Raw genomic sequence first — 26095 nt, 5'->3', positions numbered from 1 at the left:
TTTGCCAGTCTGTGTCTTTTAATTGGAGCATTTAGCCCATTTACATTTAAGGTTAATATTTCCATGTGTGAATTTGATCCTGTCATTATGATGTTAGCTGCTTATTTTGCCCATTAGTTGATGCAGTTTCTTCCTAGCCTCGATGGTCTTTACAATTTGGCATGTTTTTGCAGTGGCTGGTACCAATTGTTCCTTTCCATGTTTAGTGCTTCCTTCAGGAGCTCTTTTAGGGCAGGCCTGGTGGTGAAAAAATCTCTCAGCATTTGCTTGTCTGTGAAGGATTTTATTTCACCTTCATTTATGAAGCTTAGTTTGGCTGGATATGAAATTCTGGGTTGAAAATTCTTTTCTTTAAGAATGTTGAATGTTGGCCCCCACTCTCTTCTGGCTTGTAGAGTTTCTGCCGAGAGATCAGCTGTTAGTCTGATGGGCTTCCCTTTGTGGGTAACCCAACCTTTCTCTCTGGCTGCCCTTAACATTTTTTCCTTCATTTCAACTTTGGTGAATCTGACAATTATGTGTCTTGGAGTTGCTCTTCTCGAGGAGTATCTTTGTGGCATTCTCTGTATTTTCTGAATTTGAATGTTGGCCTGCCTTGCTAGATTGGGGGAGTTCTCCTGGATAATATCCTGCAGAATGTTTTCCAACTTGGTTTCATTCTCCCTTTCACTTTCAGGTACACCAATCAGACGTAGATTTGGTCTTTTCACATAGTCCCATATTTCTTGGAGGCTTTGTTCATTTCTTTTTATTCTTTTTTCTCTAAACTTCTCTTCTCGCTTCATTTCATTTCATCTTCCATCACTGATACCCTTTCTTCCAGTTGATCGAATCGGCTACGAGGCTTGTGCATTTGTCACGTAGTTCTCGTACCTTGGTTTTCAGCTCCATCAGGTCCTTTAAGGACTTCTCTGCATTGGTTATTCTCGTTAGCCATTTGTCTAATTTTTTTTCAAGGTTTTTAAATTCTTTGCCATGGGTTCGAACTTCCTCCTTTAGCTTGGAGTAGTTTGATCATCTGAAGCCTTCTTCTCTCAGCTAGTCAAAGTCATTCTCCGTCCAGCTTTGTTCCATTGCTGGTGAGGAGCTGCGTTCCTTTGGAGGAGGAGAGCACTCTGATTTTTAGAGTTTCCAGTTTTTCTGCTCTGTTTTTTCCCCATCTTTGGGGTTTTATCTACCTTTGGTCTTTGATGATGGTGACATGCAGATGAGGTTTTGGTGTGGATGTCCTTTCTATTTGTTAGTTTTCCTTCTAACAGTCAGGACCCTCAGCTGCAGGTCTGTTGGAGTTTGCTGGAAGTCCACTCCAGACCCTGTTTTCCTGGGTATCAGCAGTGGAGGCTGCAGAACAGCAGATATTGGTGAACAGCAAATGTTGCTGCCTGATCGTTCCTGTGGAAGTTTTGTCTCAGAGGAGTACCCGGCCATGTGAGGTGTCAGTCTGCCCCCACTGGGGAGTGCCTCCCAGTTAGGCTACTCGGGGGTCAGGTACCCACTTGAGGAGGCAGTCTGTCCATTCTCAGATCTCCAGCTGCGTGCTGGGAGAACCACTACTCTCTTCAAAGCTGTCAGACAGGGACATTTAAGTCTGCAGAGGATTCTGCTGCCTTTTGTTTGGCTATGCCCTGCCCCCAGAGGTGGAGTCTGCAGAGGCAGGCAGGCAGGCCTCCTTGAGCTGCAGTGGGCTCCACCCAGTTCGAGCTTCCCGGCTGCTTTGTTTACCTACTCAAGCCTTGGCAATGGCGGGCGCCCCTCCCCAAGCTGCGCTGCCGCCTTGCAGTTTGATCTCAGACTGCTGTGCTAGCAATGAGCGAGGCTCCTTGGGTGTAGGACCCTCCGAGCCATGTGCGGGATATAATCTCCTGGTGTGCCGTTTGCTAAGACTGTTGGAAAAGTGCAGTATTAAGGTGGGAGTGACCCAATTTTCCAGGTGCCATCTGTCACCACTTTCTTTGACTAGGAAAGGGAATTCCCTGACCCCTTGCGCTACCCGGGTGAGGCAATGCCTCGCCCTGCTTTGGCTCACGTTCGGTGCACCGCACCCACTGTCCTGCACCCACTTTCCAACACTCCCCAGTGAGATGAACCTGGTACCTCAGTTGGAAATGCAGAAATCACCCATCTTCTGCGTTGCTCACGCTGGGAGCTGTAGACTGGAGCTGTTCCTATTCGGCCATCTGATACCAGTTTTAATCTTTCTCAGACATGCTGTATCACAAGAATTGGGGAAAAATTACATTAAAAGTACAATTTTTACATAGGATATAAGGAAAGTTCACTTGACAGGCTTATTTCAGATTTTTTAATGTCTTAAGCAATGTAGAAAATAAGAAACTTGACATTTATAAGTGAAAACCTAAACCAATTCTCTTTCAGGATATAAAGTAGAATTATTAGCTGGGTGTGGTGGAATGCACCAGTAGTCCCAGCTACTTGGGAGGCTGAGGTAGGAGGATCCCTTAAGCCCAGGAATTAAAATCCAGCCTGGGCAACATAGCAAGACCCATAACTCTAAAAAAAAAAAAAAGAAAGTACAATTATTAATAAAAGCCACTGAATTATCAATTCAGTGAGTCTCAGTCTTGGCACTTCAACAAAATACCATTGAACCTCATAGGATTTTCCTCATCTGTTCCTCATCTGTGCATCTCCAACAAGAGCAGATGGATGTAAGGTCCCTGACAACTCTTAAAAGCCTGTAACTCTTCTTCTTCCTTAAAACATTCTGCTAGGAATACATTTCAGCATAAGTAAATGGCATAAAGTCCACCACAAGTAAATTATCCTATCAAGTTTTCATTTTTGTAAGCATTTTCTTTTATGATTCACAGTCAGTATCCCATTGTTATTTTTTCTTTCCCTGTTCCCAAAGTAGCTGTCATTGTCAAATTCATTTACTTCAGAATATATATTCACCTGTCCATAGTCCCTTATCTTCCTTTTTATGTATATTCATCTGGCTCCTTATTTCTTTCTACTGAGAAAGAATGATGCAAAAGCAGAATTTGTTGAGGATGGAAAGTTATAGATACTCTATATCTCTAATAAAATGGATTCTCAGTAATTCATAGAAATAGAAGAACATGAACTATCATACCTCTATTGTTGGATCTACTATATATATATATATATATATGTGTGTGTGTGTGTGTGTGTGTGTGTGTGTATGTATATAACCTGCTTGGAGATATATATATATATATACACATATTATATATATATACACTATATGTATTTTAATAATTGTAAAATATTAAATTATTTTTACAATTTAATTTAATTTAAAAAATTAAAAAATAATTGTAAAATAAAAATTTAATGTATATTGAAATATGTTTTGCTACTTATATCTTACATACTTTAGTAGTTATATAATCTTTATTATCAACCTGAATGGATATAAATATCAAACTTGATCAATTTCATCCCCTTTAGGGGATGCAACTAGGCATCTAGTTGCAACTAGAAGCTAATGCAACCAGGCAGTGCCATAACTAAAGGCAGCCAGCAAGAGAAAGGGGGAAAAAGAGAGAAGATAAGTCATAGGCAGGACATTTTGCTCTGGGGAGATAATTGGAGCACACTGTGGCTTAGCTGGGAATAACAAACAAGTTGCCCTTTCAGTAAGGGCTGAAAGTGGTATTTTTATTTCTCCATGACTTTCTACCTGACCTTTGGTGCTCCCTGAGGAAGGAAGCTGGGTGTGTGTGTGTCTACAGACCAAAGAAAAGAAAATGTAAAATGTACCAAGGGGACAGCCTTAGAAGAAATAGTTTTAAAAAAAATGAATCAAAGAAAAAATATAATTTTACATAGAATAGGAATGGAAAGATAGTGTGATAACTTCTAAGTCTATGCAAAAGAAATCATTATCACCATTATCATTATTTTTTAGATTGTCTTGAAACTCTATTACTGGTATAGCATGTTACCCAGTTTAGTAATATTTATGGTCTCAAGGTGTGTAAGTAAGTCCCTTTTGTAAAGGCAAGACTAAGTTTTCTATAAAAGGTAATGAGATGATGGCCAGGCATGGTGGCTCACGCCTGTAACCCCAGCTCTTTGGAAGGCCGGGGTGGATCACCTGAGGTCAGGAGTTCGAGAGCAGCCTGGCCAACATGGTGAAAACCCGTCTCTACTAAAAGTACAAAAATTAGCTGGATGTGGTGGCATGTGCCTGTAATCCTAACTACTTGGGAGGCTAAAGCACAAGAATCGCTTAAACCCAGGAGGCGGAAGCTGCAGTGAGCCGAGATCATGCCACTGCACTCCAGGCTGGGCAACAGAGTGAGACTCTGTCTCAAAAAAAAAGAGGTTATAAAATGAGGTTGGCTGGCTCATAATCCTCAGGTTAGCTCTGTAAGACTATTTAAACCATGTGGTATAGGCAGACTCTAAAATGGTCCCAGTGATCTCCACCTCTTGGTATTTGTGCTCTTGTAGTATTCCCTCCCCTTGAGTGTTGGCCAGACTTATTGACTCACTTCTAGTGAATAAAATACAGTAAGAGTCATGGGCTGTCACTCTCAAGATCAAATTATAAAAAGGCTATGGTTTCCATCTTGGGTGCTGTCTCTCACTCTCTCTTGGATTGCTTGCTCTGGGGAAAGCCAGCTGCCATGTCCTGAGATAGCCCTACAGAGAAGCCCACAGGAGTAAGCTTAGAGCAGATTGTTATAATCTGGGTATGGTTTGCTTGTCCCCACCAAGTCTCATGTTGAAATTTGATCCCCAGTGTTGGAGATGGGGCTTGGCAGAAGGTGTTTGGATTGTAGGAGCAAATCCCTTAGGAGATGGGGCTTGGCAGAAGGTGTTTGGATTGTAGGAGCAAATCCCTTATGAATGGCTTTGTGCCATTCTCACAGGAGTGAGAGAATTCTCACTGTTAGTTCCCACAGAACTGATTGTTGAAAAGAGCCTGGCACCTCCTCTGTCTCACGTTCTGTCTCCCCGTGTGATTTGCACACATTGGCTCCTCTTCCCCTTCCTCCATGAGTGAAAGCAGCTTGAGGCCCTCAACAGATGCAGAGCCATGAGCCAAAAACAAACAAACAAACAAAAAACTTTTATTTATAAATTACCCAGCTTCAGTTATTCCTTTATAGCAAAAATGGACTAAGACACAGATCTCCTAAAGCATCTCAGCAGCAATGTCAGTGAACTTGGAAGCAGATTTTCCCCCCAGTTGAGCCTTGAGATGACTGTAGCTCCAGCTGACATCTTGACTGTAACCTCATAAGAGATCAACCTAAAACTACCCAGCTAAGATGGTCCCAGATCTCTGGCCCAGAGAAAATTTGAGATAATAAGTGTTTGTGTTTTAAGCTGCTAAGTTTGGGTAATTTGTTGAGCAGTAATAGAAAACTAATGCAAACCATAGCAGATAACATGTAATATAGCTGAAATGCTGTGTAAGATGTAGTGGGAGAATCAGAGTCAAGGTGGGCAGGAGAGAGATGAAAAGTACTCACTGAGCACCTATGTTGTCTGAGACACTATGCCAGGCCCTTTACAGACATATCTTAGCTTATTCCTATTACACCACTACACGAGTATCATTATCTTCATGCTACACATGAGTATGCTAAGATTCAGAAGGGTTAAATAATTTTCCCATCATGACACAGCTAGTAAGTAGCAGATGCCAGCTTTTGAACTCTGGTCTGTCTAAACCTGAAGATCCTACTTCTATTACAACCCTAATTGCAATGAAAAGGGAATCAAATAGTTTATAACACTGGTAATGAGTGAAAATGTACCCAGCTGAACTTTTCAGATGCATAGCAAACATTTTATGTGATAAGAGCTGAAGTAGTGTATGAGCAGAGTGCTATAGGAGTGTGAAGAAAGCAACATCTCATTCTGCTTGTAATGTGTGAGGGGATGGAGGAAAAACCCCACAGAGAGAATTATACTGGAAATTAGCAACTCAGCCTCCCTGTTACCCCTGGGAGAAGTCAAGATCTGGAATCAGATTGACATGAGTTCAGACCAGTTACCAGCTCTGTGGCCTGGGCAAGTTACTTCTTGCACCATCCTTTTCTTATCTGTACTGATTATGTTAGGCAATGCACATAATTGCTTGGCGGAGTCAGGTATATAGCGAGCACTTAATAGACGTTCACAGTCAATAATACTATTGTTACTGTTTTCTCTCCAAAATTGATTCTCTTGATAAATGTGTAATTACTAACACTATTTTTTAATGTTCATCAGTCAGTGATTTTTTTAGGGGAGGAAAAAATATTCCCCTATTATAATTAGGCAAAAGTTGAGGGAAAAAAAAGGAGACAGAGAATATAAGAAAAGGAAAAAGGGGTAAAAACAAAAGTTCAGTGTTTGTTAGATAAGATTGTCTGAGGCAAATGAACAGGCCTGGGAGCAGAGGCAAGGAAAGAGTCTAGCATGTGGACTTTCTGTAGAGAGCAAAGACTGTATATTTTATTCATATTCAGGTTGCCAAGAACAGTATCAGATTCACAATCATTCATTGAAAATCCAATGAACTCATTCATTCTTCCATTCAGCAAATATTAACTAAAATCCACTATGTGCTATCATGCTTGCATGAGGGTAGCATTGCAGAGCTTATGTTCTAACAAGGCAAGACAAGCAATCAAACACAATATACAAAATAAAGCTACATATGTAAAGTGTGAATATGTTTGGAATATGATAACCACCAGGAAGATGTTAAAGCAGAAAAATGGACAGGAAAAACATAGGAAGATAGTGTGCTGCTTTAGCTAATGTGATCAGGAGAGCCCTAGTTGAGGGAAGAGCAAGAAATGCTGGAGAAAGCATGCCCCTCTCTAGTGCCCTTCCCTGGCCCTGGCCAGAGGCTATAACTTACTCAACCATGTGTTGAATTGAGGGAGAGGAAAAGAACGGGAAAATTTGGTGTTGGTTAGTTTAAGAGTATCTCATCAATTAACTTCTGAAATGTAAAGGCTATGATTTCTTTTGCAGACAGTTAAGCAAAATAATCATTTATAATGAAGAAAGAGTATGCTTTACTTATCTACACAGGATTCCAAACATGTAGTTCTTCATCCACATTAATCTGTAGTCCCCCTGTATTGTTGAAAGGGCTGTCTGGGACTATAGGGAGGCAATTGAGGAGCCTAGGTTGTACTTAGATGACCCTGAGAGGGAGTGCCTCCTTAAATTTTGTACCCTTGGAACCTGACTTGCCTCACTTTAGTCTCAGCCCTGATTGATTGGTTGGTTGGTTCTGTTGGTTGGTTGAGTTTTGCTTTTGCATTATAATTACTTTTTTTAAATATGTGCCTATTTAAAATGTCAATCAATTAAAAAAAAATTAAGAAAAAAGTAATAAAGCATCCCAATTCCTACCATACAGAAAAAGCCAGCATTAGCAATTAGCAAACATCATTATAGACATCTTTCTGTGCATATATACAGACAGAAGTTTGATAAATATATGAACAATGTAGTCAAAGAGACCACACTGGGTTAGTGGCTGGAATTTAGGTACCCCTGTCTCTGGGCACTCACCTTGGAACCTTGGAAATCAGCATCTGGAAGCCATTCCAGAGTCTGATCTCTTCCCTAGATGTGCTCCCTTCCCCAAAACTCTGTCCCACTAGACATATTTCCCCCATTCTTAGCTTCTTACCTATAATCCTTTACCACCTACTTGAAAAACACTGAGGCAACGTTGTCAACAATTTGGGGTATTTTCTGGTGTGAAGGAAGAAAGAGAAGGTACTTATCGTTTCCTGACCCTAAGGTCCCTGATGTTTCACACACTCTCCATGTATTAGGCTCTTGTCTCTTCTGTCTCATGTAGGAATAAATAGTATCCTTTATTTCTTTATCTTTTAACATTAATTTCTTTATCGTTTTATGTTTCTAACAGACTATAATTCTGCAATGCTATACATTTTACAATGTATTTATAGGCAACCAAGAGAAATTGCACATCTTACTCAAAAATATTTGTACCCTGACTCAGTACTTCTTGGTGAGAACAGTTCACAGCTAGTGGAAGGGAGCAAAGTGAACTCATTCCACTGGGCTCATTAAACATCTGCAGGGTCACTCTATTGCTGGCTCACCTAGAACAACTGTCTGCTTAAAAGCTGTCACATCCACCCACCCTTTGTGCTTTGTGTTAAAGCAATTCGCAGAGTGACAGAAACTTTTCAGCTTTTTTTCTTTCCCTTTTTCCCAGGGAAATTGATGGCAATTACAGCCTTTACTTGACAAGGTCGTTTTGACACAGCGTGGCTGAAGGCAGTTGCCTCCAGGAGGGCTCAGTTGTTTTAGAAAGAGGGTGACAGTTACCTCCTTCCATTTCTCCTGACTGCCACTTTTGTTAAAACTTTTCCAGGACTTTGGGGGTGGTTATTTCTTCTTGTACCATCATGACAACTTCCTTTTCTCACCATGGGTGCTGTTGCAGATAATTAAGCTTTGCCTGCCGAAATAAAGACAGAAGTGGTGAGTACATTGCCATCAGTGGAATGCCACCAACTCTATCCCTATGAAATTTAGAGAAACTCCATAATGATTTTTATTTTTGTTTGTTTTTAGCAGAATTCAGTTCATATACCCATGAAGCGTTCCAGTTTAGCAACTAGTAGACAGGTTTGAACCACCCTGGCTGTGTCTCTAAGTCAAGGGTTTTCAACATTGGCACTATAAGCATTTTGGACTGGATGACTCTTGGGGAGTGGAGGGGTCCCGTGCATTGCAGGATGCTTAGCAGCGCTCCTGCCTCTACCCACTAAATGCCAGTAACACCCGTCCTCCAGTTGCCAAGTTGTGACAATCAAAAATATCTCCAGATATTACCATATGTCCTCTGGGCTGGAGTGGGCAGGGGAGGGGGGAGCAAAACTGTCCCAGTTGAGATTCACTGCTCAAATTGAGAAGGTATTGACATGGATTGTGTTCAATTTGTAGCATACATTTTATTGTTTCATTCTTTCCTTTGAAAGTCTCACAATATCTCTGCCTTACATAAATGTATAATAGAAATAAAAGTTTTTAATCTAACTTATTTTTCTAAAGGGTTATCCAAAGTGATTCCCAATGAGTTTAATCAACTAAAGGGGACATGGAGAAGAGAATGCCTTTATTCTGTATAATAAACTAAACAATGCCAATTATCCACAGTGGATGCCTTTAAAATGCCAGAAACAAATTGAGAAAAAGTAAAAATTTGTGCCATTATGCCATAATGCTCACATTCTGTTAATTTGCTTTGAAGAGTAAAATATTTTTGGAAACCTTAGTTTAACAATAGTAAAATATTTTGGAAACCTAAATTTAATAGCAATTTGACTACCATTAAAACTAGCTTATTTTACAGATTCCCTCTAAAATGTTTATCCAAGGGCCTAAGATACTTCTTCAGTGATGGTTAGTGCTGTCTTCCAGGCAGCCTCAACACAACTTCACATTTGTAGCGGAGAACACTGAAACTCTTTGTGATAGAGCAATTTGACCAAATAAATACAGTGGCAGTATCAGGAAAGGTCTCCTGAGCCCTGATCCAATGCCTCTTTCCAGCTAATATGCTGTTTGCTTCAGAAATCTAGGGAGTGGCAACAAAGGCCTAGGCTTTTGGAAGAGGGGTGGGGTCCATGCCGAAAGGATAATGAGAGGAGAAGGGAAATGGTATAGAGCCTATCTTTGTCATTTTGCAATTTGGCTCAGGCTCACACTGTCCCATTCTCAGAAAGCAGTTTTATTTATATCTGAGAGTTCACTGTTGATGTCATTGTGTGTCTAGCACAGTGACTGGGACATAATCAGCATTCAACAAATATTTGACAGATAACTACTGTGCTACCAGTGCAGATGCTAAAAGATGGAGGAAGAGGAAGAGGAAGAGGAGGAGGAGAAGGATCTTTCAAATGCCAAAAGACAGTCCACAGGGGAGCAGTTCTGACTTTCTCTCAGCCTAACAGTCAATACAAGTTCAGTTGCTTGAAGCTTCTCTTGTTTTGTCAAAGACTTTAAGGATCAAATAAAACTTGCAAGGGTATCTCAACATAAGCCAACACTGGGACCTAGAAAATTTAGCATCAGCTGCCATGTGTTTAACTACTATCTTAAACTGTCCTCAAAGCATAAAAGTTAATATAGGTTGATGCAGTTAGATCTGGCTTTGAATCCCAGCTCCACTGTATGAACTTGGGCCAGTTATATCACGATCTCAGTGTTCTCATTTATAAAATGAGAATAAAAACACCTGCCTCATTGAGATGCCATTGGCATTGCAATAGATAACCTATAGCACATAGAAGCACATCTATAACATATACATATTCGTAACTATAATTATAATAACTATTATTCTCTGAGGTTAGGAGGGAGGGCATACAGAAAACGATGAGCACCTTGAGACCCAATCAGGACAACCAGACTAAAATAAACTCAACTCAAAGGGCAGAGCTGGATTCAGTAGGTCAATGATGGACACTGAAACTGGATTGATGTGTAGAGTATATGGCCTAAGTAGTGGAAGCTTTTACCATCATTAGGGATAAAGCAAATGTTAGGACTTGCCTATATATGGGCTGTGGGAAGAGGAGACAGTAAAACAAAGCAAAGAAGGAACAGGAGAGGAACCAGGGATTCAGCACCATAGAGGCAAGAGTTGCCAGTGGAAGGAAGCGGTCAAGGGGATCCACAGCTCTACAGGGGTCTTGGCAACTAGATGTCCCTGATTAGCTGGAAAGGAGATATTTTAGCACAAGTCAGTGGCAAAGGGTTGAATGATAGTTGGAGGTGAGGAAGTAGAAACTGAAGATGGCATGAGGAAACAGAGTGCCTCAAATAGGCAAGAAAATTGAAAGTACATAAATACTTTAGGATAAGGAAGACCTGAGTAATAGAACTTGAGAGAGGAGACCAGTGAAAAGGCAGGTAAGAGAAGATGCCACTGAAGGAAGCAGCAGTGGTGGAGCAAGTGTGAGTTCCAAGATGGAAGGCATGAGGATGGAAGGAGAAGACGAATTTAAAAAATTAAAATGCTGAAGAATTTGCTAAGGTGGACTGGAAGGAAACTGATGCTCACATGGAACATCTCCAAATTCAGAGTAAAGTCATGCTGGGGTTGTTTAGAAAGGGTGAGAGGCTGTGACTAGAAACTAGTAGGGTAAATGCTGTAGGGAACGCAATAGAAAATCAAGAGAGCTGATTCAAGGATTGCTGACTTCAGTGAGTCCTCAGCCCAAGCCACTGAAGATTAACTTTAGATACTTTGCTTCAGACTCTGCACATTTGAGTGTAAACATAGCGGGTAGCCACAGGCCACTCCTTAGGGAAGAGGCAGAATACTCAGCTAGCCCACTGTGTCTTGCAGCCTACACCCTGTCTATTTGGATGCTTATAGCATGACCTCTGGCTGTACCAGGCTCTTCTAGATCCAAGCCCTGCTCACGCCCTGGTACTAAGTCTCAGGTATTTATGTGATTCCTGGAATGTTCCCTGTGGACTCAGTCTTCATCCTTTTGGTCTACAGCTGAAACTGCTCCTGGCCTGGTTCCTAAAAGGTCTGGCTGTGTTTTCATAAGACTGAGTTATTCTTTGAGTATTAGCTGCTTTTGACTGGCACCCATCAACAACACCTGTGTGGGCACTGGAGTTAACCTTTTAGGTGCTAAATAAATCTTCCAGCTTCCAAAGGATTTACTCCACATTTTTATATTAATCTCCAGACATTGGAGCAGGAGGACAAAAATCAGATGGTAAGAATTAGGCATGAGAATGGGCAAAGTAAAAACCAAGAAATATATGTGGAGTCGTTGGTTTCTGGGATGCTACCATAAAATACTTGAAATAAGGGAAGCCAGAATATGGGTTATGGCCTAAAAGGAGAGAGAATGTCAGGATAAGGACAATGAGTATGTTCAGTAAGATTTAGGAAATGTACCAGAAATAGCACAGGACTTAGAGTTTGGCAAACATGGGTTCAAAATCCAGTTGTATGACCATGGATAATATATTTTGCCTCTGTGAGCCTCAGATTTCTGTACAAATAAATTTGGATACTGAGTTAACCAAAATTATTAGTTTTCCTTTCCAGAAAATGAAATTAATAAAGTCTGTCTTGTACAGTTGTTGTGAAAATGAAATGAGAATGTATGCAAAACATCCAACCCACACCTCACACATAGTGGGTGCTCAAAAATTAGTGAATATTAATATTGCTACAAAAAGCAAGAATGATCAGAGGAGGGGATTCTGAAGGTCTTTGATCTTGGCCAATGTCAGTTTTGACTTTATTATACATTATGCATTTGGACTAATTAAATGTGAGGAAGAAGCTACTAAATACATGGTAAAGTCTCAGGTTACAAAATCAATGTACACAAATCGGTAGTACTGCTATACACCAACAACGGCCAAGCTGAGAATCAGATCAAGAACTCAACCCCTTTACAACAGCTGCAAAATAAAATAAAATACCTAGGAATATACTTAACCAAGGAAGTAAAAGATCTATATGAGGAGAACTACAAAACACTGCTGAAAGAAATCATAGATGGCAAAAACAAATGGAAACACATCCTATGCTCATGGATTGGGAGAATCAATAGTGTGAAAATGACCATACTGCTCAAAGCAATCTACAGATTCAGTGCATTTCCCATCAAAATATCAACATCATTGTTCCCAGAATTAGAAAAAGAATTCCTAAAATTCCTATGGAACCAAAAAAAGAGTCCACATAGCCAAAACAATACTAAACAGAGAAAACGAATCTAGAGACATCACATTACCAGACTTCAAATTATACTACAAGGCTATAGTTACCAAAATAGCATGGTACTAGTATAAAAGTAGGCACATAGACCAATAGAACAGAGTAGAGAACCCAGAAATAAAGCCAAATACTTAAAACCAACTGATCTTCGACAAAGCATACAAAAACATAAATGGGGGAAAAGACACCCTATTTAATAGTGCTGGGAAAACTGGCTAGCCACATGTAGAAGAATGAAACTGGATCCCTGTCTCTCACCTAACACAAAAATCAATTAAAGACAGATCAAAGACTTAAACCTAAGACCTGAAACCATAAAAATTCTAAAAGAACTTCTGAAAAACTCTTTTAGACACTGACCAAGACAAAGAATTTATGACTAAATTCCCAAAAGAAAATACAACAAAAACAAAAATAAACAAATGAGATCTATTTAAACTAAAAAGCTCCTGCACAGTGAAAGAAATTATCAACAGAGTAAAGAGATAACCCACAGAATGGGAGAAAATATAATATTTGCAAACTGTGTGTATGGCAAAGGACTAGTATTCAGAATCCACAAGGAACTCAAACAAATTTGATTCAAATAAATTGGCAAGAAATAAATGAAATAATTCCATACAAAATGGGCAATGACATGAATAGACATTTCTCAAAAGAAGATATACAAATAGCCAAGAAACATGAAAAAAATGCGGAACATCACTAATCATCAGAGAAATGCAAATTAAAATCACACTGAACTACCTCCTTACCCCAGTCAGAATGGCCATTATTAAAAAGTCAAAAAACAATAGATGTTGGTGTGCATGTGGTGAAAAGGGAATGCTTATACACTGCTTGTGGGAATGTGAATTAGTACAACCTCTATGGAAAACAGTATACAGATTTCTTAAAGAACTAAAAGTAGATCTACCATTTGGTCCAGCAGTCCCACTACCAGGTATCTACCTAAAGGAAAAGAAGTTATTATATTAAAGAGACACATGCATATGTATGTTTATTGCAGCATAATTCACAATTGCAAAGATCTGGAACCAACCTAAGTGCCCATCAACCAATGAGTGGGTAAAGAAAATGTGATATCTGTGGAGAAATAGGAACACTTTTATACCGTTGGTGGTAATGTAAATTAGTTCAACCATTGTGGAAGATGATGTGGCAATTTCTCAAAGAGCTAGAAGCAGAAATACCATTTGACCCAGCAATCCCATTACTTAGTATACACCCAAAGGAATATAACCCATTCTATTACAAAGATACATGGATGTGTATGTTCATTGCAGCACTAGTCACAATAGCAAAGACATGGAATCAACCCAAATGCCAATCGATGATAGAGTAGATAAAGAAAATGTGGTACATATACACCATGGGATAGTATGCAGCCATAAAAAAAAATGAATGAGATCGTGTCCTTTGCGGGGACATGGAGAGAGCCGGAAGCCATTATTCTCAGCAAACTAACACAGTAACAAAACAAAACACCGCATGTTCTTACTTACAGGTGGGAGCTCAACAATGAGAACAGATGGACACAGGGAGGGTAACAACACACTCTGGGGCCTGCTGGGGTGTGTGGTGGGAGAGGGAGAGCATAAGGAGAAACAGCTAATTCATGCTGGGCTTAATGCCTAGATGATGGGTTGATAGGTGCAGCAAACCACCGTGGCACATGTTTACCTATGTAACAAACCTGCACATGCTGCACATGTACCCCAAAACTTAAAAATTAAACAAAGAAAATGTGATATATATACACCATACAGTACTTCTCAGTCATAAAAGGAACAAAATAACATCTTTTGCAGCACTTGGATGGAGCTGGAGACCATTATTCTAAGTGAAGTGACTCAGGAATGGAAAATCAAAAACTGCATACTCTCACTTATAAGTGGGAGCTAAGCTATGAGTATGCAAAGGCATACAGAGTGGTATAATGGGCTTTGGAGGCTTAGAAACAGGAGGTTGGGTGGGGGGTGAGGGATAAAAAAACACATATTGGGGGCCAGGCGCAGTGGCTCATGCCTGTAATCCCAGCACTTTGGGAGGCCAAGGTGGGCAGATCACGAGGTCAGGAGATCGAGACCATCCTGGCTAACATGGTGAAACCCCATTTCTACAAAAAATACAAAAAATTAGCCAGGCATGGTGGCGGGCGCCTGTAGTCCCAGTTACTCGGGAGGCTGAGGCAGGAGAATTGCTTGAACCTGGGAGGTGGAGGTTGCAGTGAACTGAGATCGCGCCACTGCACTCCAGCCTGGGTGACAGAGCCAGACTCTGTCTCAAAAAAAAAAAAAAAAAAAAAAAAACACTACATATTGGGTACAATGTACACTACTCAGGTAATGGGTGCACTGAAATCTCAGAATTCACTACTATATAATTCATCCATGTAACCAAAAACCACTTGTACCCCAAAAGCTATTGAAATAAAATTTTTAAAAGATGCCTATATTTCCACTGCCTTGAGATAAATCAATTTGATCTTTTCTCTTGTGGAATTAATAATTAAGATACAAGTGATTAGAGATGGGATAGAAGCTACAAATACATGGAAAGGCACAGAGACAGAGAAAGAACCACGATGTTGGCAGAGCACTAGAAAAGGGTTTAATAACTCTCATTGCTGAAGAAATTTAGATCCTCTCTGCTCAAAGTGTGGTCCAAGACCAGCAGCATCAGCATCACCATGAGCTTGTGGGAAATGCAGAATATCTGGTCAAATATCAGACTTACTGAATCATAATCTGCATTTTAACATGATCCCCAGGTAATTTGCACATTACAATTTGGAAATCGCTGGTCTGGATGTTCTTGAGGCCACAGCTGTGTTGGCTCCTGAAAAACCTTTGTGAGCCCTGATGGTGTGCTGTGTCTTTGGTATTTCCATGAGTTCTGGCCCAAATTCAAGAAGTTAATCATCTGAAGAGCTGAGAATCAAACAGGAATTTGACTCCTAGTCCATCAAGTTAACTGGCATATTATATTTCTAGTCCTTCTATCCAGGAGCACATTATATTTCTCCCCTAATTTAAGTCTTCCATTAGATATCTCAGTGTTGGTTTATTCTTCCTTTTTTTTTTTTTTTTTTTTTTTTGAGATAGGGTCTCACTGTGTGGCCCAGGCTGGAGTGCGGTGGCGTGATCTTGGCTCACTGCAACCTCCAACTCCCGGGTTCAAGCGATCCTCCTGCCTCAGTCTCCCAAGTAGCTGGGATTACAGGCGCTTGCCACCATGCCCAGCTGATTTTTGTATTTTTAGTTGAGACGGGGTGTCACCATGTGGGCCAGGCTGGGTTTTTTTCTTTTTTCTTTGAGACAGTATATTGCTCTGTTGCCCAGGCTGGAGTGCAGTGGCACAATCATGGCTCACTGAAGCTTCAACCTCCCAGGCTCAAGTGATTCTTCCACCTCAGCCTCCTGAGTAGCTGGGATCATGGGTCCACACCACCACATCTGGCTAATTTTTATTTGTTTGTTTTGGTAGAGATGGAGTCTCACTCTGTTGCCCAGGCTGGTCTCAAACTCCTGGGGTCAAGAGATCCTCCTGCCTTGGCCTCCTAGAGTGCTGCAATTACAGGTGTAAGCCACCACACCTGGTCAAGTTTTACTATCTTTTCCTATAGACTTTACATATTTTAATAGAAATTTTTCATTTCTTTCCAAGCAGCTTTCAATGCTACTTTGAACTATTCTTTGTCCTTTGCACTATTTAAGATCATTCTTACAAATAGATCTCATGTTACCTTAAACAATTTATTTCTTCTCATTGTGCTTGATTATTGGCCTTTAGCATAGTAGGAAAATATAAGAGTCAAGTCCTAGAAAAGGTTACAGAGAAATTATAGAAAATGGATATACAGTGTCTGAAATGAAAGCTCAGAAGGTCTCCTTAGGTGGGAGACTCAGAGCTCAGGTAGATCAAGTTTTTTATCATAACTTTGCTAATCACTTTTGGATATGAGACTCAAAGACAATGTTGGTAGCTACTAGATCAGTGGTTTCTCAACTTTGCTGCGCATTAGAATGATCTTAGAGCTTATAAACCTCCCCAGCCTTGCTCACATTGCACCCTTACCAATTAAGACAGCTGGCTGGGGATGGGGGCCAGGCATCAGTAGGTTTTAGAGATTCCCAGGTGATTCCAATATGTGGCACAGATGAGAACCAACATAGTAAATGATGCATTACTTAATATAGCAATGATAAGCTCCTGGTTTAACTGTTGAATAAAACCAACATTGAGTTTGCCAACATTGAGTTTCTTTGCTTCAAGTGAGGCACATGTGTAAAGTGTGTGATACTTATTCTTACTTTTTAGATCTTATTCTAATAGATAATAGAATAAAATAATAAATCTTAATCTTATCTATTAGATCTTATTCTAATAGATAATAATTATTCTTTCTTTCTGTGTGTAAGAAAATGGAGAATTGGGGGCCCCACTCCAAAATTACTAGATCAGAATTTGCAGTGAAATAAGCTCCCCAGTTGATACTCTCACGCATTAAGATTTGAGATGCTTGTCTCCCTCTCCCTCCAGGCTGTAACTCCTAGAAAGCCTGGACTACACCAGACCATCCTTGTTTCCCAGTGGGACCTAATAGTGCCTTGCCAATGGAAGAGCTTAAGAATTGTTGACTGAGTTGAATCAATAGTGATTGTACTGCTGGCTCAATGTCAAAGGATAGGATGCTAAGGGTATTGTTAGTACCAAAGAGAGCATAAACATTTCTTAAATTGCCTCCAGAGCATCTAGTCCTTGTTTAGGTGACAGACTCCTTTGAGAATTTAATGAAAGCTAAGGGTCATTTTTCTGTCTTCACAAAATTCTGCATACAGGTGGTTCATAGATTCTCCAGACACCCATAACATGGATTCCCTATGTCCATGACAGATAAAATTTGAGTCTAAAGTAGTCAATGAAAACTTGAGTCATATATGCATCTTTCCATCATCTTCAGAACAGACAGAGAGTGAAGCAGGATATTTAAAAAGTACTGATGACAGTTTAATTAAAAGGGCTAAACTGAAAATAGTTTTACAAGGACATGGCAAAGATATTTTTTAGGCTTTTACACACAAGTCTCAAAGAAGTGCTTTGACTAGCACTTTAGTTTTCTTCTTTCTTTTTACTGTGAATTTCTTTAGTAACTTCCTTTTAACTTTAAGTAAATCTATCATCTAGAATGACCACGAACTTTAATAGAAGAAGAAAATCATGACTATTACCACAAATACCCAGACCCAGTCTAAAATAGATCAGGCAGCCTGTATAGAAAAAAGAAATGGAAAAGTTTGCTTGCATGGGCTCCACACCCAGGCAATCAATTCAGTTATTGAGGCATAAAGCAGAAGGAGGAAAAAACATCATGTCAAATGCTACTGTAACATATGCGCCTGGGAGTGGGATTGGCAAAGGCTTATAAATTTGGCTTGGCCCACAAGTAGAATTTAGTTGAGATTGGCAGTAAAAACATTTTCTACAGTTTTGCTGCCTTTGGTGATTTGAATCACAATCTAACACGTAGGATTTGGGCAATAATCTTATTTACATCTCATTTTATTCCATACACCATGTAAATTGTATTTTATGCATTTGTATGCCAAAAAAGAAAATAAAATTTTGAAAAAAAAGAATGAATAAAACAGGTCAAAGGAAAAATAAGCAGAAAAATGATGAGATAAAAGAGAAGTCAAAAACTGCATGCCATAGATTCTATGTATCTGAGATATGAGAGCCCTTCATTGCTAAGACATGAGGGCTACAATCTTGGCTATTAAGATTTCTTACATCAAAAACAATGATTGTATTCCTAATTTCCTAAAATAAAAACAAGGCTATTACTCCTGTCACTGAGATTAAAGAGAAAGTGCCTCATGCATCATCATAAAGAGGACCTTTTTTAAAAAAAATTGAAAAAATATGCTCAACTTTTGTACAGACAAGAGCTTTGTAGGATTACAGCATCAAGTCATTGAAGCTGACTTCAATGACTTGACAATAAATTTCAAGGAAGAACAGACAGCGCATGTTTATCTTATCCACTGCAAAAGTTGCCATGACACTGTCTCTCTTGACCCTGATTTTTGTAGGGACAGCGTTTATGTACACTTCAATAAAGAGAGGTCTATATCCATCTAAAGAAGCCAGCCCACAGCTGAGGGTTTGGTTATAAGAACCGCAACTTGGTATTACTTCTAACATATTTATCTGAAAGTCAATAAAATACAGCAAGATTAGTAGTAGAATGACTGTCAGCTCTCTGCCTATTCCTTGGGTGGAACCTCAGTCTAAGAAACTCAGACTGGCAATTGTTCAAGGCAGAAAATGTCTAATAAGCTAATAGGACTGTAATGTATGGAAAAGCAAAAGGTGTTACTTAAAAAAATGTTCAACCAGTGAAGCCTCACTCACAGTCCTACAGGATAAAATATGGGTGAGAGTTTGGGCCCACCATCTTTGATCCACTCTGCTGGTGGGGAATCTCTGCCAGGTGCCACATTGAATTAGAGGTGACATCTTGGTTTGAGTTTTTTTTTTTTTTTTGTCTTTTGTTTTTTGTTTTGAGAGAGAGTCTCGCTCTGTCCCCCAGGCTGGAGTGCAGTGGCATGATCTTGGCTCACTGCAACCTGCACCTCCCGGGTTCAAATGATTCTCCTGTCTCAGCCTCCTGAGTAGCTGGGATTACAGGCGTGTGCCACCACGCCCGGCTAATTTTTGTATTTTTAGTAGAGACAGGATCTCACCATGCTGGCCAGGCTGGTCTTGAACTCCTGACCTCAGGTGATCCGCCCGCCTCGGCCTTCCAAAGTGCTGGGATTACAGGTGTGAGCCACCGTACCCAGCCAATGGTTTGAGTGTTTACATTAACAGTGTTAATTAGCATGTCACTTTCACTTTTGTTATTTTTGCAACGTTTACATACCATTTATACTGCTAATTACTTAATTTTTTCTTGACATTGGCTTTAAAATTTTATTCATCCTAAGCAGAAATACTTATGATTTTTGTGTAAGATATAGTTTTCTCACACACATCATATAACATAAAATTCTTTTTTGAGACGGAGTCTCGCTCTGTTGCCAGACTGGAGTGCAGTGACGCGATCTTGGCTCACTGCAAGCTCCGCCTCCCAGGTTCAAGCGATTCTCCTGCCTCAGCCTCCCCAGTAGCTGCTACTACAGGCACACACCACCACGTCCAGCTAATTTTTGTATTTTTAGTAGAGATGGGGTTTCACCATGTTGGCCAGGCTGGTCTCGATCTCTTGACCTCATGATCCGCCCACCTCGGCCTCCCAAAGTGCTGGGATTACAGGCATGTGCCACCGTAATATTTTTTAAAATAACTCCATGAACCATCTAAAGTTATTTCTAACATTATATGCTATAGAAATCACAACTTACAAAATATGCAAACACTTTAGATGAAGCTTGGCAGTGGTTTAAAACTACAGACATTGGAAACAGACTGCCAGGGTTCTAATGCCAGCTCTGTTCCTTATAAGCTGTGAGACATTGAGCAAGTCACTTTATCTTTCTGTGCCTCCGTATCCTCATCTGCAAAATGGGAGTAATATTACTAGTATTTGCCACAGGATTATTGTGAAAACTAAATCAATTAATATATGTAAAGGAGTTCTATCAGGGGTTGATGCTTAATAAGTGTGCCATTATTATTAAAACACAGTAAATAAGATAGCCTTTGTTCTAGAGAAGTTCAGACTGTTGATTCTGTAGAGCTGGGGAAAGTGAGCTTTTTTGGATAACCCCATGAACTGATCCACTCCTGTTTCACTGAGTTCATATCCGAGATGCCTAGTGCTAGGAGTTACCATTAATATCATATTTGATGGACAAATTTCTGTCTTCACACATGGCTCTATTACACCTAAATTTAATTCAATAATAAGATATTTATAATAAGATTAAACATTTAATTTTCCCTTTCTATTTGTTATTGACTGATAAATTGGCAGATGTAAAGAAAATGGGAGAGGGAAAGAGGAAAGAATAAGGATGGAAAAAGGAAAGAATAAGGATGGAAAGAAAGGACAAAGGTGGAAGCCAAAGGCCAAGCCTAAGAACTTCAGGAAAGAACTTCAGGAAAGTTGAACCCGTAAGCTTCAAAAAGTTGTCGCAGGGTTAAAATGACATGTGAAAGTGACTACTACCAGGTGGTAGGACGAATTTTATTTTCTTCTGTCTGCTTTTCTGTATTTACTGAATTTGCTACAATGAGCACAGTTTGTTTTGATAATGAGGAAAAAAATGGAAAGTGTTTTTTAAATTAATAAAATGTGTCATTGGGAAAATTCCAAATATAATGTTCAGGAAGAAAGGAATTCAAATGAATAATAATTGAATCTATAGCAGAAGAGAAAAACTGTGAAAGGGTAAAATTTGATGTTTATTCACTGGTAAAAGACTACCAAGAATCTCAGATGCATAACTTAGTAAAATCATTTGCATCAAAACAACTTTCTCAGAGTTTTCTGCATTATCAATGTTATCGTTGCTTGAAAAGTAAGAGATTCAGCCCATGGAGATAGTTAAAGAAGTGGGAGGCTAGGGGTAAAAACCATAAATCTTCAAAGGCCCACCTTTTATTCTGATGGCACACATGTGGGCTTTGACCAGCAGTGTTGAGTGACTTTGGGAGATTTTACTTGTAGAGTGAATCGTGAGCCTAGGCCAGTGAGTGTCTGCCCATGGGAATCTTAGGTGCCAGAGTATTGGACCTGACCTTGAGGACTTGGTTCTCTCCTACGTTCAAACTAAGTTGTCAGGTCCCAAAAGATGGTATGGTAATACTTTTCTTGAACCTCCAAACCTCTATTGCCATAGAAGCTATGTTATGATTGTTTAATAGGATTCTGAGCTCCTTTGGGTTTTCAAGGATATTTTCCATCATTTTTCTCATTTAAATCTGGTTTAGTCTTACTAATTTTTGTTTTCTTGATCTCTCATTGCCAAAGGGAAGAGTATTGACATCTCTCTATCAGCTTTGAGGAGGTGTGTTAAAATCTCCCACTGTGGTTTAGAGTTTGCCAATCTCCCCCAGTGGAACCAATTGTTTTATTTATAAATATCTTTCATGTCTCTGTTGCGAAGTACAGATAAGTACATGTTTGTTAGAGTTTCTTGGATTATTACTGTTATGACATATCATGTCTCTCTTTATTCCTTGTCTTATGCTGCCATTTTACTTGAGATGTACAAGCGCAGGGCAGTGCAGGTGAGGAAAAAAAGGAAACGAGATGAGGAAAAATGCAAAGCCATATAAGGCAATGAGGTATCATTCTGGCCATTGCTTCTCAACTAGCTCAGAAAGCACAGTATTTCGCTGAGCACAGGTCTGTTCTCTAGCATGAGGGACCTTCTCCACAAAGGATGCAAGAAAAGAAAGAATGGAGAGTTATCTGCCTGGCTCCCCTTATCTGTCTCACTTACCTTTGATTGAGTTTCATCCCATTCGAACCTAGTTCCTCTGCATTTCAGTGTTGTGCCATCTGGCCCTTTGGAGGCTCCCCAGAAGCTGACTCCATTGCCCTGAAATGTGGTCGTTCATCCGAACCCAGAGTGGAGTGGGGTGAAGTGGGGTGGAGGGGAGTGGAGTGAAGTGGAGCTGAGGCATGTAGGGGAGGCGCCAGTCAGGAGAATGGCAGGAGGCAGATGAGAGAATCTGGGAAGGTAGGAAGGGTTTGTGTCTGGCACATCCTTAATCATGTATGTTCTCACTTAATAATATTAATAATACCTGGGAGTCAATGAAAATTGTCACCCCCACAGAAAGACTGACAAACTCAAAATCAATTTAATAAATATGTGTTGAATGCACTCACCATGTCCAAGTGACCATGTAGGTACTATGAGGAGAAAGTGATGTGCAAGACAGGATTCTGGGCTTCATGAAAAACAGGGAGTCTCCAGAGGAAAGATTTTGGATTAGACACCTGGACTTGAATTTCTGCTGTGCCCCTTATGCTCTGTGAATTTGAACAAAATATTTAACTTTCTAAGCCTCAGTTTCCTGGGGATAATAAGAGTGCTTGCCTTATAGTATTGTTACAAGATTGAAATGAAATCACAATTTTAGAGTAGCTGGTACATTTGATTAATGCTAACTGTTGTTTCTGTCTCAAAAAGAGCCATTATAGGCAAAGGATGAGCAAAGAGCCATGGGGAACCAAGAAGGGAAAGGCTGGTTCCAACCTAGCCTTTGGAACTAGCCTCTGGAAGGTCAGAGAAGGTTCCAGGTCTGGCAAAACAGAAAGATAATTCCTTTCCCTTTCCTGGTGCATGGTCAAGCCCTGCGCAAATTTATTTGGCAGATTTGGGCTTTGGCACCTTCCTTCTTTGTGTATCCCTCTCCTGCTTTCATCCTTTGTTTCCTCGCCTGGCTGTAAGCCTGCCTGCATTTCCTGACTTGGAGGAGCAGGCAGGGGTGCCACGTTTTCCCAACCCAACTCCCTTGCCTTTGGAGGTGCTATGATTCGTTAGAAAGCAAACTGATTATCCAAACCCAAATAAAGTTCAAGTGACTGCTGGACCTTTACCTTCCTAATATTTTGTACCTCTGCCTAGTTGAAGCTTATTTCACAAAGACAAATCTCTAATCAGAATCATCCTTCATGAGAATAAACTCGTTAAAATGGCTCCCACAAATTTTCCTGGCTTTTAGGATCTTTACTTTTAGATCTGTAGGCTCTCTGGAAGCTGTGAGAGTCCATTAACAGCTTTCCTGGAGGAGCTCTGGCCAGCTAAGAGTCAAGGTTACCTTATAGGTATTAGATGTTTACAAGTCAGGGACTGTTTGTCAGAAATCACAGTCACTAGAGTTTCCATACTGTCCCCTCTATATTTTTCCATCATAAAATCTCCTCTCTAACCCCATTCCTTTCTCAGCATTTTCCTGTTTTTCTTACCACATGTTCTACATATTAAACATAGCATCCACGTATCAAGTTTTTGGTTAAGGAGAGGCCTAGAGTATAGCAAAGGTTTTAATTTCCTGTTTGGAAGATCATATTATTCATGCAAAGAACATGTGAAAACAAATTCCTTGTTTAATCAGATAAAAGGGGTGAGGCATATAAAGAATTGTGATGCAATTTTCCTTCAGTTAGTCATTTCTCCTTCTTTCCTGGCTCATCTGAATATTTCTCTACATGGGTCCAATACGAAATAGCTCTTTCTTTAATGTTCTTTTCACCTGATTGTTTAAGAAGTCAGTTAGTAAGGAGTGACAAGGTAAGCTGCACACATCTTAGAGGGCACTTTGAGTTTAACAGGGCCTTCCAGTAATGCTACATCCAGTTCCTAAATACCCTGCTTCCCTGTCTTTTGATGGTGGTGGCAGATTTAGGAATGAGCAGAGGCAGTGAGCTATTGTTGAAAAACACTGATCGGCATTGGGGCAACTGGCCGAACCACTTACTAGCTGTGTGCCATGACCAAGTTACTGCATCTTATGCAGCCTCCATGTTCTTACATTTAAAAAGTCAGTGACAAACCCTACCTTGTGAAATAAACAATCAATTAGATCATTTGACTCATAAAACATTTGAATACCTGTGTGACAGACACTGTGTTAAGCACTGGGGATATAGATTTAAACAAGATAAAGTCTTGCCCTCAAGTAGCGCAGAATCTCGTAGGTGATTCAAATCTCATAGGTGAGTCAAATATGTAAATGTACATAGTAAGTCTAATTATAAAAGTATATTCAACAGTCATTCTCAAGATGTGAGATTATATCAGCACACATAGGGAGCTTTTTAAATTATACACAAAACCAGGATCAGGGCACAAGACTCTCAATAATTCTCACTTTTTAAAAACTGCCACTACACGTATTTAGCAATGGAAGGCCTGGGGTTTTAGTCAGATGTCTCCCATTTTCAGAGATGGAAACTCCCACATAACCTTTTCCTACCCCAACCCCCTAGAACCTCTACTCCATATAACATCCTTGGACAATGTAAGTTACAACCTAAACTTCAACTTCTACTTGCTTGCTAATGACTCTGAAATCTGTATCTTCAGTCTTGATTGTTCTGCTGAGCTCCAAAACAACTGTCTACTGGTGAACAGTTATCTTCTGGATGATCCACAGGTCCCTCGTTTGTGATAAAGGCAGCATTGAGCTCAGGGTCCTCCTCCCTTCTGCTAATAAAGCCATTCCTCCTGCATTTCCCATTGTAGTGGCAGAATACAGGATTTGCCCAAGCTCTCTTGGAATAATCTTCGATTCCTTCCATCCTCTGCGCCATTTCAATCACCCACCAAATCCTAGAAGTGCTATTTCTGAAATTATCTATATAATGTATATAATTTCCTCTCTATATATAGATACACAAGTATAAATACACATATATATGTCATATATATGTATATGTATACATATCCCCAACTCTCTATTCTGAACTATTACAATGACCTTCTTGTCTACTTTGAAATATGCTGTCTAAACTTGTATGTGTCATTCCTACAGGTAAATATCATGATGTCATTCCCACTAAACTTCTTCCAATTGTTTCTCTTCCCTTTTCTTAACCCTAGCATCTAGAACTGGGTCTTACTTATCTTGTTGCTTGATCAGTTCTGAGGTAGAGTGAAACATTGCTATGTCCTAGGAAAGGAGGACATGTAGAATAAAGAATAAAGAATTCTTCTACACAAAGAATTGTAGAAGAAACCATCCCGCAGTGCAGTAATTTACTGTCTGTTTTGGAAGGCACCGGAAGGGTCAAACAGCATAAAAGATATTTAGTGACCACTAATTGAATACCTATGATGTGTCACGCACCAAGCCAGTTGCTTAGGTTGCAGTGATTAAAATACATGGTTCCTGCACATGAATTGAGGGAATTATAACATAATGAGTTTTGAGTTATTATACATGTATAAAGAAAGTATTGCTAGAGCATGGAACTATGACAGCTTGAGTTATAACTTGAAGGTTGAGTAGGAGCTTGATAGGCTATGGTGGGCTGCATGAGGAGATAAAGGATCCAGGAGTTACAGCAAGAGGAAGCATGATGTTTGGGAAATGGCAAATACTTCATTGCCACAGGAGTATAGAGTGCTTAGCGGAGGATGATCAAAGGAGCATAAGTGAAGGGGCAGGCTGAAGCACTCATCATTCACTTACTCACATGTTCATTAACAAATATTTATCAGTATTTATCAATAATGAATGCTGAAGCATTCATTTTTCACTTACTCACGTGTTCATTAACAAATATTTATCAAATATCTTTTCCAGAGTCTCCTATTAGTTCTGTCAGCCCCATGGAGCTATGCCTGGGTCATGGCTTAAGTTGAGACCTTGAAAGTTGCC

At 39.8% G+C, this 26095-nt stretch overlaps 1 long non-coding RNA gene across 1 annotated transcript; it reads right to left on the bottom strand.

The window, feature by feature from the left end:
- Positions 1-764: 764 nt before the first annotated feature.
- On the bottom strand, positions 765-26095 carry LOC129534353 (uncharacterized). Its single transcript, XR_008680916.2, has 3 exons — positions 25983-26095; positions 8311-8443; positions 765-2208 (listed from the first exon to the last, which is right to left on the bottom strand). It is a non-coding gene; the product is annotated as an uncharacterized lncRNA (long non-coding RNA).

This window comes from Gorilla gorilla, chromosome 5 (genome assembly GCF_029281585.2).
Source record: "Gorilla gorilla gorilla isolate KB3781 chromosome 5, NHGRI_mGorGor1-v2.1_pri, whole genome shotgun sequence".
NCBI lineage: Eukaryota > Metazoa > Chordata > Mammalia > Primates > Hominidae > Gorilla > Gorilla gorilla.
The sequence above is the reverse complement of the archived record's forward strand: the minus strand, read 5'-3'. Positions and strand labels throughout refer to the sequence as shown.